Source organism: Cystoisospora suis (genome assembly GCF_002600585.1).
Source record: "Cystoisospora suis strain Wien I chromosome Unknown contig_5261, whole genome shotgun sequence".
Taxonomy (NCBI): domain Eukaryota; phylum Apicomplexa; class Conoidasida; order Eucoccidiorida; family Sarcocystidae; genus Cystoisospora; species Cystoisospora suis.
The window spans coordinates 1-339 of record NW_027158052.1 but is presented as its reverse complement, the minus strand read 5'-3'; positions in this window follow the sequence as shown (position 1 = coordinate 339).

The window sequence follows — 339 nt, the reverse complement described above, 5'->3', positions numbered from 1 at the left end:
TACATATATACATATACATATGCTGCATGACGAGAAGAAGTGAGAAGAAATCTTCATGCTTGTTGAAAGTTGAACTCCCATCTGTGAAGAAACCAGGACGGGAGACGAGAAACTCATCCTTCTTCCCTGTCATCTCTTCCAGTGTACATACACCTGAACACTTCAGCCATCCCCTCTGCGTCTAATAGTAGTCGTCGTCTACACGTCCCTCTACACATGAATATGTCTATACTCATGTATTCTACATGCATCTACTCTAGGTGTTCTTCTGTAAACATATCCGATAGCACAGAAACGAACCCTCCCAAAGCAACAAGCTAGCCTACACCCCCCCCCCCC